The following is a 16,401-nucleotide window of genomic DNA, read 5'->3' on the forward strand; positions in this document are numbered from 1 at the left end:
AATTATATTTATACGTCTCGGGGTGAGTTTAGTTTCTTCCAAGTATTTCTCATACAGCTTTCATTTAGCCTGAATCACGCTCGCGGAGTTCAGCAACCATTTTAATTTGTCGTTAACAAGACAGGTTATATTTCCCCCTTATGAAACAGCAACACTGCCAAGTTTTGATTCTCATTTCCTGGATCCTCCTCCCATTGTAGAAAATCAACAGTATTAACATTGCTCCCTACTTGAGAGACAATCCCTTTTAAAGGGCTCTCTAACCAAAAAACTGATACACATTAAGCAACTGTCATTTTCATTATCTATGGTTCCTGTTTCTAGAGATGGTGCTAAAGACTTGCTTCTATCTTTAATTTCTTTTTGTGCAAAATGGAACATCATTATTCAAACATAGTCGGGTTTTGTTCATCAGTTTTTATGACATCCTAAATTGACTAATAGCTCTCCCCTACCCCCAACATACGAGAGATTCTGACACTTCTAGCACCATCCTTCTTTGTGAATAACCGACGCAGGACATTGGTTTTAAGCTCAGCTACTGATAAATGACACACACATGCTATCTCGCTAATGCCAAATCTCTCATTCACAAAACCCTGCACTCCAAATCTTAGTGTTTACGGCATTTGAGTCTCAAATTAAGATTAAACCATACATGTGGCATCTACCCTCAAGAAAGTCCAGGTTTTCCATATAGAGATTTGTTAAGTTGGCTTCCAGTTAGACTTTAAAAGGCTCGCATTACTGTTAATGATTACAGATCGTCAATAATAAGCTGGTCTCAGTCCCAATTATTACAGTTCTCCCTTAGGGAACATTAACACTATTTAAGCTTTTGTAGAGCGTGATAGGCTCAGATTTGGGGGTTTTGCCATGCCTTTACATTAAGAAAAATCCTTCTTGTCATAATAAAAGGCTCTGGCTTAGAAAACCCTGGAAGAAGAGGCTCAGCAGGCTGCCGAGCGCTCGTTCTTGAAGCATCAACAGCTGACTCTAAATGCATTTAACCCCCAACACCAATAACCCTTAATGGCTGCTTGGCAGCATTCTGAGCACTTCCAGAAACCTCCCCTCAGAGACTGAAACTCTTACCTTATCCCTCCTCCAAGACCAAGCACTTTAATTTGATGGGGAACCATAATCTATTTATTAGAATACAGCCAAGTTAATGACCTAGAGCTCCAGGCTGTAATTCTGGCTGAGAGGCCACTATTGAAACAGATGGAGAAGGGATTTACAATGCATCATTTGCCAGAGCTTTTAAACCAGTGAATGTCCAGCAACGAGGGAGAAAAGGCGGGTACTCCTCACCCTACGTATAGCCACGCCTGCAGCCTCGGGACCTGTGCAGCCAGAAGCATGGCCACCGCCTGCAGGCAGCCTGAAGTGGAATCAGGAGACCTAGATGTGGGGCCTGACTCCAGGAGTGACACGTTATATATGAGCTTGGACTAGCAGAGAACATCTGCCTCACAGGTTGTTGTAAGGACTCAATGAAATCATACGGGTAGAAATATTTTACATAAGTTAGCACTATAGGGATGCTATTAGAAATTTAGAAATAATGTATCCATTGACATTAAGTACTTCAGCATTCTAAACTGGCAGTAGATATAAGATATGCATCAAACACAGTATCAAAAGGTACCCAGGTTTTCTATCTATAGATAGAACATACAGTAAGTAAGACGTAATCTACCAAGTGTACAGGATCCTAATAATCTCCACTACCTGATAAGATGAAAAGGAAATTTCATTCGTTTTTTTTTCTTCTTTATTCTATCTATATGGGGCACGAACAGATAATGTATAAGTCTTATAAGTTTAGGTTGTTTGCTTGGTACCTTACTCTTTACTTGGAAGACGCAAAGGTATAACATAAGAAGATAAAGCGTTAATAGGAATATAGGTTGCAAATTACATTATTAAAAGTGACTGAGCCCTTTCCCATTAGACAAATCTCTTTGCTATTAATTCCTTTCCCCACAATTTCCCTTGGTCAAAATTTAATAAAACTCTCTAATCATATCAAGAAAGAATCAAATGATCAAAGAAACTAACATAGGTGTTTTGCACAATTTCTACAATTTCAAACTTAGGTAGAAGTAAGTTAATTATTTTAATGATTGTTTCACTAAATGAAGCTAATCTCACACACACACACACACACACACACACACACACACACTCTCTCTCTCTCACACATACTCAAATGTTCCCTCTTCTTCCAAACCAATATAACTGCCTTTCTTCTGGAAGACAGAGATGATATACCTACTGGTATATCGCCCACGCCCCTCCTCCTGAGACCCTCTCTTCTCATCCCTGCCGGGATGCCACGCTTTCCCAGCTCTCTTCCTGACCACTCTTTCTCCGTGTTCTCTACAGCTCCTCTTCTACCAAATCCCCAAGAACCTGGCCTTGAGCCATTGTTCTTCTTATTTGCAATCTTTCCCCCAGATCATCTTGTCTGCTCCTACAGCTTTAAATACCACCTGACAGCTCCCCCGATTCTGTGTCTGCAGCTCATACCTTTCCTCTGAGTTCCAGAGCGCCTACTGGACCCCTGCCCTTATATTCTTACCAACCTTTCAAACGTAAGTTAAATCTAAGACAAGTTTGGATCTTCACTTCTAACCTCACCCAACACAGTTACCCCATCATAATAAATGGCACCACCGATTCTCTGTTCTGCAGGCCACAGTCTAGGCGTCAGGTTTGACTGCACACTGCGTCTCACTCCTCACATCCAGCCCATTGGCGGCATGAGTCAATTCTACCTCCAAAGTGTCTCTCCAAGCTTCCAGCGTCACCCAACATTTGATCTTATCCATTACGATACTGCCTCCTAACTGATCTTATCTTCCTGCTTCTCTCTTGCCCTGGTACAAACCCTTTTCTTTGCAGCAGCCGAATATAAGCTTCTAAAAATGTGAATTAGATTATATTTATATAGACATCACGCTGAGGAGGTATATACTTTGTCATTAAGGCTTTTACATTTTCTCTAAATGTTTCCTAATATACTAAGCAAAACAGTCACCACCGTTCAATAGTTTTCTGTTATGCAGACAGTAGAATCCGGACTCCATACAGCACGGTGCTCACGGTACAATCTGGCCCTTGCCTTCCCTCCAGTCTCGTCTTGAGTCACCGCCCACATTGCCTTCCCGTCACATCTGCCTTCGTTAAGTTCCAGGAACAGTCCAAACTCTATCCTGCTTTAGGCTGATATGAAATGTCCTTGCCAAGCTCATTCCTTTTTATTGATCTCAACTTCGACAGAAAGTCCTCAAAGAGGGCCTCCCTAATTACAGGTATCCCCCGCTTTTCGAAAGTTCACTTTATGTCACTTCCCTTTTACAAAAGACCTACCTTAATACCTGTTTTTGCTAATCGAAAGAAATCTATGGAAGATTTTCAATTTTATGAAAAAAGGCGACAAGCGAAAACAGTGTTCGGTATTGGTTTTGCAGCAACCGTTACAGAGGCAGCGCGCACCCCAGCAGCAAGAGGGGCCCCACCAAGCTCCTTCCTAGGGACCGCGCTCAGCATCTCAACATCTCAGCATCCAGCCGCCATAGCTTTGAACTGTGTCTGTGAGCATCTGTACTTTTCCTCAATTTACTTTGTGCAGCTGTTAGCAAGATGTGTCCTAAGGTCATTGCTTCTTCGCTTTACACCATTTCGGCTTAACGAAAGGTTTTATAGGAACACTCTACCTTCAGATAGCAAGGAAAACCTGTACCTTATTTTTTTAATTCCTTACCCTTTATTTTCTATTACAGCACCCCGTTTACGTTCTTCAACAGACCTCTACAAGCCCAATTAGACTAAAAATTCGTTTGTCTACTCTTGATGTCCACAACTAAAACGTCAACTCTAAGAATACAAGAGCCATCGATCCACTGTTTACCACTGTAGCACAAGCGCCCAGCAGAAGCCAGCACAGAGTAAATACTCATTAAATACTTGCCACGTAAATAAATAGACTGCATTGTCTCCAAGACTCCTCCTATCTCTACCAATGTGTGATGATGGTACAACACACCCTTCTAAGTGTGGTGAAGTCAGCACGTTGTCTTGGTAAATATTCTTGAATACTATACATTTTTAATCCAGATTTTTAAATTATAAATCTAACACCCTACCATTTCTGTAAAGAAATATTGAATCTGATTATCTGAACTCCCCAAGAAATCTTTAACTATAAAAGTATGTAAGGGGCTTCCCTGGTGGCGCAGTGGTTGAGAGTCCGCCTGCCGATGCGGGTTCGTGCCCCGGTCCACGAAGATCCCACATGCCGCGGAGCGGCTGGGCCCGTGAGCCATGGCCGCTGAGCCTGCGCGTCTGGAGCCTGTGCTCCGCAACGGGAGAGGCCACAGCAGTGAGAGGCCCGCGTACCGCAAAAAAAAAAAAAAAAAAAAAAAAATTGAGCTCTTTAAAACTGTCCATTTTTTTCCCACTAGGCACTAATGAAAAACCAAAGGGTATTAAATCAAATTTCAGATTGTAGGCTAACTAAATAACACTCCATTATGAACATTTAAATGTCAATTTTGCTTTTAATAGCAGTGACCCAGTCATGATTAAAAACAAGTGTTTTAACATAGATTAAAAACCATGTAAAACTTCGAGAAGGAATCTAATTGCTGAATTTGAATGAATTTGAAAAACATTGTTTTTCTTACCTAATAAAACTGAAAACTAGAGCATCATGGATTCTACAGCTGCAGGTGGAGACCACTGATTTATTGTATGACAAGTGTACATCAAAGACATTCTGCCGGACAGCTAAAAACGCCTAGGAAGTGCCACATGGCTGCAGTGTGACTATTAAGACACTAGCCACTAGGCTCTCCTGTGCATCTACAGGGCCTAAGTCTAGCAGGACTGAAACATCAAATATGTAAAAAATCAGTAATTTCGGGACTTCCCTGGTGGCGCAGTGGGTAAGAATCCGCCTGCCAATGCAGGGGACACGGGTTCAATCCCTGGTCCAGGAAGATCCCACATACTTTGGGGCAACTGAGCCCATGCACCACAACTACTGAGTCCGTGTGCTGCAACTACTGAAGCCTACGCACTGCAATGAAGAGTAGCCCCCGCTCGCCACAGTTAGAGAAAGCCCGCACGTGCACAGCAACAAAGACACAACACAGCCAAAAATAAAATAAAATAAACACATAAAAAAATTTTTTTAAAAAATCAATAATTTCATGATGATATTTAATAAAACAAAATGATCACCTTTGGAAGATGCTAGGAACCCAACACCTTATTCTGAAGATGTATAATAAATAAAGGGAAAGACTCAAGCATTTACCCTGCCTTTCCTCGGCAAACAGTTCCTTAGGGTAGCCAAATAACTGATGGGGCAAAGTTCTTCTTTATAGAAGCGTTTCATAAACAAAGAAAGAATGACAGAATCATAATATTATTTTGCAACCCCTAATGAAATAACTGATGTAGGTCAGGAGTTGGCAAATAAGGGCCAGCAGGCCAGATCTAATCTGGTAAATAAAGTTTTATAGGAACACACTTATACCCACTCATTTACATATTGCATCAGGCTGCTGTCTGCAATGACAGAGACCATATGGCTCTCAAAGCCCAAAATATTCACTATCCAGCCCTTTACAGAAAATGTTTGCCAGCCCCTGATCTAGACAATAATTATCAATGGTTGCTAAAACCACTGGGCACAAAGCAGATGGGGAAGTTTATGATGGATGGATCAGGCTGACAACACCTGTTCACAGGTCAAACTTAACCTCACAGACAGGGGGACCAGGTAGTATGTGCTCCCTGATGTCCTACAGTAGAAAGTATATACCATCCCTTCCTGAAATCTTGCCAAAAAATGGAAAATCTGTCAAAGCTTTGGTTCTAATTACCAATTTACAGGAAATATAGGGGACAGAAAAATTAAGCTACACCAGGGGGTATAATTAGCAAAACTCCACACTGTGGGAAACTCTACAGGCAAAGGATCTGTTTTTTTTTTTTTTTTTCAATAAATTGCAAGGGGGGGAAAAAGGGTGAACCTATAGATTAACAGTGTCCTAAGACATTTATCAGCTAAATGCATGGGTAGTCCTTATTTGGATTCCGACTCTAACACACCAACTGGGAAAAAATTTACAAGACAATCAGGGAAATCTGAACACTGATCAGATATTTGATGACAGCAAAGAATGCTGTTTTCTGGTGTGCTAATAGCATTGTGGTTATATTTTTTAAAAAGGCAAGTCTCTTTGTTGTTTTAAATATACACCCTGGCGTTTTCACAGATGAAATAGTACAACATCTGGGCTTTGTTTGAAATAATCCAATGGGGAGGGGGCAGATAAAGGAAGCTAGATTGGCCATATGTTGACCATTGTTAAGGCTTCATGATTAGTAAAAAGGGATTCATTCTACCATTTTCTCTACTTTTGAATATGTTTAAAGTTCTTCTATAATAAAAAGACAAAAATAAAAACCAGTAGCAAAGCTTCCTGTCTCTGCTTTCCAATGTTTGTGTTCAGGGATGTTGAGTTTCTCCTGCTGCCCATCCACCATGTGTATCTGTTCATAAACCAAATATTTATTGGACCTCGTGCTTGGTGTTGATGATGATCTAACCCTCAAGGAAAGTACAATTTGAGGTGGAGCCCAAGTAACTCGGCTATGACAGCACCTGATGATAAACGCTGCGAGAGGAAGAGTCAAAGGATGCTGAGGGGATGCAGGGAAGGGGGAGCTACACCTCCTGCCTTCCTTGTTTCCACACCTTAATATTCTTTTATATTATAGTCAACATACCCTGATTTTCTACTTTTCTCTCTTAAGGAGTAGATTTCCTTTCTCTAAGTGGCCCTGACTGACCCCATCTTATAGCCCAGGTTTCCCATTGCCTATTCCATGCCTCCATGAAAATGAAACACCGTTCTCTGCCTCCACTCTATTCCCCACGGGCCACTTTTAAGTCACTTTTGCAGTGACTTAATCTGACAGCCCCCAACTCCCATCCTCGCCCCCTGCTCTCCTACTTATCCATGCTCGTTGGTCGTTAACAACTCCCCGCTCACTCACGTCCACCGCAGCGCTAACCCCCCTGTTCTACGGCTTTGCTAGTAACTCCACCTATCCCCCCGTGTGACCCAACAGAATGAAGAGCCATGCGATGTTTCCACACCCAGGGGTCCAGAAGGCAAGGGGGAAAGTGAGACCACATCAGGCTAAAAAGCTTCTGCACAGCAAAGGAAACAATCCACAGAGTGAAAGGGCAACCTACATAATGGGAGAAAATATTGGCAGACCGTATATCTGATAAGGGGTTAACAGCCAAAATATATCAGGAACTCCTTCAACTCAACAGCAAAAAACTAATAATCTGATTTAAAGATAGGCTAAGGACTTGAAGAGACATCTCTCCAAAGAAGACATACAAATGGCTAAAAGGTAAAAAACAAAAAAACAAAAAAAACAAAAAAACTGTTCAATGTCACTAATCATCAGGGATGTGCAAATCAAAATCACAATGAGACATCACTTCATACCTGTTAGGATGGCTACTATCCAAAAAATCAGAAAATATCAAGTGTTGGCAAGGATGTGGAGAAACTGGAACCCACTTGGTAGAAATGCAAAATGGTGCAGCCACTATGGAAAACATGACGGAGGAAACACTGTATGGTCCAGCAATCCCACTTCTGGGTATTTATCCAAAAGAACTGAAATCAAGATCTCAAAGAGACATTAGCACTCCATGTTCACTGCAGCACTATTCATAACAGCCAGTATGTAGAAACCACCTAAATGTCCATCGATGGGTAAACGGATGAAAAAAAGTGTGGTATACATACAATGCAATACTATTCAGCCATAAAAAAGAAGAAAATCCTGCCATTTTCAGCAACATGGATGAACCTTGAAGACATTATGTTACGTGAAATAAGCCAATCACATAAAGACAAACACTGCATGATCCTACTGGGTTGGCCAAAAAGTTCATTCGGGTTTCTCCACCACATCTTATGGAAAACCCGAAGGAACTTTTTGGCCCCCCCCAGTACTTACATGAAGTAGCCAAAGTAGTCAAATTCACAGAACCAAAGAGTGGAATGGAGGTTGCCAGGGTTTGAGGGGAGGGGGAAATGAATTACTAATCAACCGGCAAAAAGTTTCAGCTAAGCAAAAAGTAAGTTTCAGAGATCTGCTGAACAACATTGAATCTATGGTCAACAGCAATGTATTGTACACTCAAAAACTCATTAAGAAGGTAGACCTCACCTTAAGTGCTCTTACTGCAGTTTTTTAAAATGGGTTATTTTAGTACTGAAAAAAAATGCAGAGGCAAAGATGAAATTTAGGCATAGGAATACAGAGGGAAAATAACAAGGGGGAAACCAGCTTACTGTTTAACACCTAAAACAGCATAAATGAATAGGTTTTGACATAAGTTAAGAGAAATGATGTATTTCGATCTTTGAAATTTTTAAAACACTCTAACGGTCACATTTAGGCAAAAAAAAATTTTAAGGTTTGTTTTTGTTTTTAGATCTGCGTTGGTTGCTTTCTTATTGTTGTCAAGTTGCTGTTACTTTATTTCTGCCTAAACTATAGTCTTGGGGCTGGGGGCGGGGGCAGAGAAGCGGAGGGTCACTCAAAAGAGGTTTAGCAGATTCAGGCAGAAGTGTCTGACACAGAGAGCTCTGCTCAATCACTGACGGGGCTACAGGGACACTGCTGAGTCACTGCCGTCTCCACCCACGGGCAACTTCACCTTTTAAGGTTATTTGCTAAGACAATGCAGTGGCAAGGCTGTGGCAGTTTGACATATAGTAAATATATTCTGTGATGAGGACATCTTAGGTAAATCCCCAAATTGGGCTGCAATCATTTTTGGTTAAACCAATCCCAGCGTTTCCTAATGAGGAGGCTCTGGGATCTTGAGTAAATCACTCGGGAAAATCACTTAACCTTTCTGGGTCATGGCTGTTTCTCCTGAGAAATTAAGATTCTGGACTTGATGGCTAAAGACCTTCCTGTTCCAACATTACAGGGATCTAGGATTAGTAGTGGCCTTTCCATATGTATGGGGGTGTCAGCAGTCATTCAAATGACAGCTGAGAGCATCTACATCTGGACAAAGCAAATTACTAGTAATACTCTTACTTTCTCACTAATCAAAGTTTATTAGACCTTACAGGGTTCCCTGGCGGTCCAGTGGTTGGGACTTGGCCTTCCAGTACAGGGGGTGCCGATCTGATCCCTGGTTGGGGAGCTTGCATCCTGCATGTGGCCGCCAAGGGACCAAGACATGAAGTGGAAGCACTGTTGTAACGAATTCAATAAAGACTTTAAAAATGGTCCACATCAAAAAAATCCTAAAAAAATAAAAATAAAAAACATGCTGGATTAAAACAAAAAGAAAACAAAGTTTATTAGATCTCACTGAATTTACCTCTTAGGATCTGACACTTAGTAAACAGCTTATCAGTATTAACTGTTACTAATGTAAACTACTTCTAAGAAAAGCAAATTGCTGTATCACAATATTAAAATACATCCTGATGACCATGCACAGATCACATATTGGTACTTGAAGTCAAAACAATGTGGATTTGAATCCCAACTCCGCCAGTCATTAACTCTATGACCCTGATTATGTTATTTAAAATGTCTGAATCTCTGTCTCTTGATTTAATATGAAGATAGTACTGACCTCACAAGGGTTATTAGAAAGATTAAGTAAAAATAACAGATGTAACATGCCCAAGTAAACAAACATTAGTCCCCTCTCCCCCCAGCAATTACTGGACATTAAATTCTTCTAAACATCCCTGATCTCTATGCCACTTCTGGTTTCGTCCTGGATTTCCATTCAAAAAATACCCTTGGCTCGCCCTGTGTTACTGACAAAGACTCTCTCCTTGACCAAACGTTCATCAGGCTCCCCTGTGACCTCTACTCAACTGGGCCTCACCTTGGCCTATGAGACCTACAACTTTCAGCACAAATGGATTTCATCCACCCTTAAGTACACTAAGAGACTTAAGCAAACACTAGCATAGTTTCTATCAGCTCAAGGCCATATTCCTAGCATGATGACCCCAGCTCCCTGAAATGCCTGCCTTAGAAAGCTCAGAACTGCCAAAACAATTCAGTTTGTTCCAGCCAACACCTGACTACCGACCCCTGACCTCCCTTTTCTTAGAGCTTTAAAAAGCTTGCAATTATCAACTTTTCCTGCCCCTTTGAGATGTAACTCTTCTACCACCCAGAAACATGTCCCCAGTGAGCTGGGAGCTACCTCTCTGAAATGCAAACACCCAGGGAGAGAGCGCTCCTGTCTCCCAGTTCCTATGGGAGGATAGGAGCCTAACTTCAGTGGGCACCTTGCTCCAAGCTGCAAAACTACTTCACTTCCTAAAGATAGGAGAGGTTTGTTTCTCCTCCAGATAAGGGACAATGAACAAACCCAGATGGCCTAACCATCTGGACCAACTCCCCTTAGAGACCTTTAGTGCCCTTCTGTTAGCACACCCCAGGACTTCCTAGGCTTCCTGCCTTTTGTCGCCGTGGCTCAGTTTACACTGGAGTCTCTCTCCCCTACTGCAGAAGTACTGAAGAAAATCTCCCTTGCCATTTTTAACAAGTGTCCAATATAAAATTTTTCTTTAACATACTTACTTAGCCAACATTTTTTTTTTTTTTTTTTTTTTTTTGCGGTACGCGGGCCTCTCACTGTTGTGCCCCCTCCCGCTGCGGAGCACAGGCTCCGGACGTGCAGGCTCAGCGGCCATGGCTCACGGGCCCAGCCGCTCCGCGACATGTGGGATCTTCCCGGACCGGGGCACGAACCCACGTCCCCTGCATCGGCAGGTGGACTCTCAACCACTGCGCCACCAGGGAAGCCCAGCCAACATTTATAGAGCACCTCCAGGTACCATATACCTAATAAGGAGCAAGGAAGGCGCTGTCACCCTCCTCACAGAGCTCACAATCTAGTGACAGGGACTAGCATGTACGTAAAACACAGGAGTTACAAGGCAGCGAGATACATGCTGGTGGCATCTCGATGTTCATTTACCAAGTAGTCTAACTTATTTGCTGCAAACTTATTTGCTATTTCTGTATTTCCTTTGAAAAACCATGAACTCCAAAGCAGGAGCCAGCTCCAGGGTTCTAGTAAGAATGCCTTACATTGTGTAGCATTTCGTAATTTCATCAAGGGTTTTGATATACATACTGTTATTTGTTATACTTTCTTATCTGGATGAATGAAAGTATATAGCACTTTACAATTTAGAAACAACTTTCACTATCTAGATGTCTATAAGGTAGCCATTCGTGTCCCCTATGTGTAATTAAATACTTACAACTCTATCAAGCCTTATTTCATATCTACTAATCTACCAAATAGGAATGTCAGAAAGAGACAAAAAACAGGGAAAGGTTTTCTTTCATGTGTTCCTGTAAAGTCACTGGTTTCTCCTTTTTTGTTCTGCAGTGTACTATAAATATTTATAAACTTAATATATTGAACAAAAACATTTATTTTAAAATGTTACAGGCTCCACTTTTGAGCTTCTATTAATTCAAAATCAACGTCTATCAAAAACACAAACATAAGGACATTATAGTTCATCACAATATTGGTTGTTTACCACAGTGGTATATATAAAAATAAATTAGGGTTAATAATAAAAAGGTTTCTCCAGCAATATATCAGGGTAACACTGGTATATCAGAATAGGTGAATGTGATTTCTGTGTATCTAACAATATTTTCGAAGATTTTTTTTTTTTGAGCAGTTTAAGATTCACAACAAAATTGAGAGTAACATACAAAGATTTCCCACATACCCACTGCCCCCCACATTATCAACATCATTCATCTGAGCAGTACATGTTACAATTGATGACTCTTACCTAATAATTTTTTTTTAGTTTTTAAAAATTTATTAAAAAAACAAAACATAATGGTACAAAAAGGCTGAAAGTAAGAGTGGAAAAGATATACTGTGCAAATATAAACCAAAAGGAAATTATATAATAAGATACAGTAGACTTGAAAGCAAAAGTGTTACTAGAAATAAACAAGGGCACTTCATATCAACAAGACCAATTTACCAGGAAGTTTTAAATTTGTATGCACTTAACTTCAAATTATATAGAGCAAGAGAGCTACAAGGAAAAAACAGACAAATTCACTATATAATAGGAGATTTAACATACCTCTTTCAGAACCAGTAGACCCCCCCTAAAAAAATTAGTAAGGATATAAAAAACTTAAATAATGTGAGCAGCAAATTTGATTCAACAAGCAGATATATAGTCACAATACTCCAAAACTTTAAATTACAAATTATTTTCAAGCACACTTGGAACATTTTTAAAACTGACCATATAGTGTTATAAGGCAAATTTTAACAAATTTCAAAGTATTAAAATTATACAAAGTGTGTTTCTTGACTTGTAGTTAAGCTACAAATCAGTAACAAAAAAGTAACTGGAAGTTATGAAATACACTATTTCTAAGTAACCCCCCAAAAAACAAATCACAATTGGAGTTAGAAAATAATGTGAACTGAATGATAATAAAAATATTACATACCAAAGCTTGGAGGTGACTACAGCTGTGCTTACAGGAAAATGTATAGTCTTTTTTTTTTTTCAAGATAACAGTACTGTTGTTTTCTTTTAAATTGCACACATGTCTATAAACCTAATAAATAGGTTTTCTCTATTTTTTTTTATACAGCAGGTTCTTATTAGTCATCAATTTTATACACATAAGTGTATACATGTCAATCCCAATTGCCCAATTCATCATACCACCACCACCACCCCCCTGCAGCTTTCCCCCCTTGGGGTCCATACGTTTGTTCTCTACATCTGTGTCACAATTTCTGCCCTGAAAACCAGTTCATCTGTACCATTTTTTTACGTTCCACATATATGCATTAATATACGATATTTGTTTTTCTATTTCCGACTTACTTCACTCTGTATGACAGTCTCTAGATCCATCCATGTCTCAATAAATGACCCAATTTTGTTCCTTTTTATAGCTGAGTAATATTCCATTGTATATATGTACCACATCTTCTTTATCCATTCGTCTGTCGATGGGCATTTAGGTTGCTTCCATGAACTGGCTATTGTAAATAGTGCTGCAATGAACACTGGGGTGCAAGTGTCTTTTTGAATTGTGGTTTTCGCTGGGTATATGCCCAGTAGTGGGATTGCTGGGTCATATGGTAATTCTATTTTTAGTTCTTTAAGGAACCTCCATACTGTTCTCCATAGTAGCAGTATCAATTTACATTCCCACCAACAGTGCAAGAGGGTTCCCTTTTCTCCACACCCTTTCCAGCATTTGTTGTTTGTAGATTTTCTGATGAAGCCCATTCTAACTGGTGTGAGGTGATAACCTCATTGTAGTTTTGATTTGCATTTCTCTAATAATTAGTGATGCTGAGCAGCTTTTCATGTGCTTCTTGGCCATCTGTATGTCTTCTTTGGAGAAATGTCTATTTAGGTCTTCTGCACATTTTTGGATTGGGTTGTTTGTTTTTTTAATATTGAGCTTCCTGAGCTGTTTATATATTTTGGAGATTAATCCTTTGTCTGATGATTCATTTGCAAATATTTTCTCCCATTCTGAGGGTTGTCTTTTGGTCTTGTTTATGGTTTCCTTTGCTGTTCAAAAGCTTTGAAGTTTCATTAGGTCCCATTTGTTTATTTTTGGTTTTATTTCCATTACTCTAGGAGGTGGATCAAAAAGGATCTTGCTGTGATTTATGTCAAAGAGTGTTCTTCCTATGTTTTCCTCTAAGACCTTTATAGTGTCCAGTCTTACATTTAGGTCTCTCATCCATTTTGAGTTTGTTTTTGTGTATGGTGTTAGGGAGTGTTCTAATTTCATTCTTTTACATGTAGCTGTCCAGTTTTCCCAGCACTACTTATTGAAGAGACTGTCTTTTCTCCATTGTATATCCTTGCCTCCTTTGTCATAGATTAGCTGACCATAGGTGCATGGGTTTATCTCTGGGCTTTCTATCTTGTTCCATTGATCTATGTTTATGTTTTTGTGCCAGTACCATATTGTCTTGATTGCTGTAGCTTTGTAGTATAATCTGAAGTCAGGGAGTCTGATTCCTCCCGCTCCATTTTTTTCCCTCAAGACTGCTTTGGCTATTCGGAGTTTTTTGTGTCTCCAAACAAATTTTAAGGTTTTTTGTTCTAGTTCTGTAAAAAATGCCATTGGTAATTTGATAGGGATTGCATTGAATCTGTAGATTGCTTTGGTAGTATAGTCATTTTCACAATATTGATTCTTCCAATCCAAGAACATAGTATATCTCTCTATCTGTCAGTATCATCTTTAATTTCTTTCATCAGTGTCTTATAGTTTTCTGCATACAGGTATTTTGTCTCCCTAGGTAGGTTTATTCCAAGGTATTTTATTCTTTTTGCTATGGTAAATGGGAGTGTTTCCTTAATTTCTCTTTCAGATTTTTCATCATTAGTGTATAGGAATGCCAGAGATTTCTATGCATTAATTTTGTATCCTGCAACTTTACCAAATTCATTGATTAGCTCTAGTAGTTTTCTGGTGGCATCTTTTTTTTTTTTTTCCTGGTGGCATCTTTAGGATTCTCTATGTATAGTACCATATCATCTGCAAACAGTGACAGTTTTACTTCTTCTTTTCCGATTTGTATTCCTTTTATTTCTTTTTCTTCTCTGATTGCCGAGGCTAGGACTTCCAAAACTATGTTGAATAATAGCAGTGAGAGTGGACATCCTTGTCTTGTTCCTGATCTTAGAGGAAATGCTTTCAGTTTCTCACCATTGAGAATGATGTTTACTGTGGGTTTGACATATATGGCCTTTATTATTTTGAGGTAGGTTCCCTCTATGCCCACTTTCTGGAGAGTTTTTATCATAAATGGGTGTTGAATTTTGTCAAAAGATTTTTCTGCATCTATTGAAATGATCATATGGTTTTCATTCTTCAATTTGCTAATATGGTGTATCACATTGATTGATTTGCATATATTGAAGAATCCTTGCATCCCTGGGATAAATCCCACTTGATCATGGTGTATGATCCTTTTAATGTGTTTTTGGATTCTGTTTGCTAGTATTTTGTTTAGGATTTTTGCATCTATATTCATCAGTGATATTGGTCTGTAATTTTCTTTTTTTTTGTAGTATCTTTGTCTGGTTTTGGTATCAGGGTGATGGTGGCCTCATAGAATGAGTTTGGGAGTGATCCTTCCTCTGCAATTTTTTGGAAGAGTTTGAGAAGGATGGGTGTTAGCTCTTCTCCAGCCTCCATGTGTTTGGGTTTTTTACATTTTTTCCCCTGTAATTCATTTCTAATCTCATAGCGTTGTGGTCAGAAAAGATGCTTCATATGATTTCAATTTTCTTAAATTTACTGAGGCTTGATCTGTGACCCAAGATGTGATCTATCCTGGAGAATGTTCCGTGCATACTTGAGAAGAAAGTGTAATCTGCTGTTTTTGGATGGAATGTCCTACACATATCAATTAAATCTATCTGGTCTATTTTGTCATTTAAAGCTTCTGTTTCCTTATTTATTTTCATTTTGGATGATCTGTCCATTGGTGTAAGTGAGGTGTTAAAGTCCCCCACTATTATTGTGTTACTGTCCATTTCCTCTTTTACAGCTGTTAGCAGTTGCCTTATGTATTGAGGTGCTCCTATGTTGGATGCATATATATTTATAATTGTTATATCTTCTTCTTGGATTGATCCCTTGATCATTTTGTAGTATCCTTCCTTGTCTCTTGTAACATTCTTTATTTTAAAGTCTATTTTATCTGATATGAGTATTGTTACTCCAGCTTTCTTTTGATTTCCATTTGCATGGAATATCTTTTTCCATACCCTCACTTTCAGTCTGTATGTGTCACTACATCTGAAGTGGGTCTCTTGTAGACAGCATCTATATAGGTCTTGTTTTTGTATCCATTCCGCAAGCCTGTGTCTTTTGGTTGGAGCATTTAATCCATTCACATTTAAGGTAATTATTGATATGTATGTTCCTATGACCATTTTCTTAATTGTTTTGGGTTTGTTTTTGTAGGTCCTTTTCTTCTCTTGTGTTTCCCACTTAGAGAAGTTCCTTTAGCGTTTGTTGTAGAGCTGGTTTGGTGGTGCTGAATTCTCTTAGCTTTTGTGTTTCTGTAAAGCTTTTGATTTCTCCATCAAATCTGAATGAGATCCTTGCTGGCTAGAGTAATCTTGGTTGTAGGTTCTTCCCTTTCATCACTTTAAGTATATCATGCCACTTCCTTCTGGCTTGTAGAGTTTCTGCTAAGAAATCAGCTGTTAACCTTATGGGAGTTCTCTTGTACGTTATTTGTCATTT

At 39.4% G+C, this 16,401-nt stretch overlaps 1 protein-coding gene across 3 annotated transcripts in view; it reads right to left on the reverse strand.

The window, feature by feature from the left end:
- RNF182 (ring finger protein 182) overlaps positions 1-16,401 on the reverse strand; it is a 57,817-nt gene that overhangs the window by 16,848 nt on the left and 24,568 nt on the right. The window contains exon 1 of one of the 3 annotated variants that reach the window (XM_060308025.1): positions 1,096-1,155. The exons of the other annotated variants lie outside the window; for them this stretch is intronic. The gene's annotated coding sequence lies outside the window, so the exon portion shown is untranslated. Of the gene's footprint in view, positions 1-1,095; positions 1,156-16,401 lie in introns of those variants that run through there. 3 annotated transcript variants of the gene reach the window in all.

This window comes from Globicephala melas, chromosome 11 (assembly GCF_963455315.2).
Source record: "Globicephala melas chromosome 11, mGloMel1.2, whole genome shotgun sequence".
Taxonomy (NCBI): Eukaryota; Metazoa; Chordata; class Mammalia; order Artiodactyla; family Delphinidae; genus Globicephala; species Globicephala melas.